This window comes from Cystoisospora suis, assembly GCF_002600585.1.
Source record: "Cystoisospora suis strain Wien I chromosome Unknown contig_3796, whole genome shotgun sequence".
NCBI classification, from domain to species: Eukaryota; Apicomplexa; class Conoidasida; order Eucoccidiorida; family Sarcocystidae; genus Cystoisospora; species Cystoisospora suis.
The window spans coordinates 1-497 of record NW_027156591.1 but is presented as its reverse complement, the minus strand read 5'-3'; positions in this window follow the sequence as shown (position 1 = coordinate 497).

Genomic DNA, 497 nt, shown 5'->3' with positions numbered 1-497 from the left:
TCTCATCTTCTCTCTTTTCTTTCTTCTCTATTTCTCTCTTCTTCATCTCTTCTACATATACCTCAGGTGTTTTTCTTCTCCTTCCATCTTTCTTTCTTCTCTCTCGTCTCATCTCCCTGTCTCTCTTTTTCTGTCTCTCTCTTTCTGTCTCTATTCTTCACTTAGTGATAGCAACCCTGCCTCCTACACACAGAGTAACTCCATGCATTGGACTTCTTTCTCTCTCTTTTTCTTCTTTCTTCTTACCCTTTCATTCACGATTCCTTCTCTCTCTCCAATCCTTCTCTCTCTCTTCCTCTTCCCTGTCTTTACTCTTATCTTCTCTTTCTTTTCTTCTCTTCGTCTATCTACCAACGTCTCACCCTCCTCCCCCTCCGTTCTCTTCTCTTTCTTTCCCCATTTCTTCTTTCTCTTCTTCTCTTCTCTACTCCTGACCCTCTTGTCTATCCTCTCGAGCCTCTTTCTTCCTTTCTCTTTCTTTCTCTCGTCTTCATCAC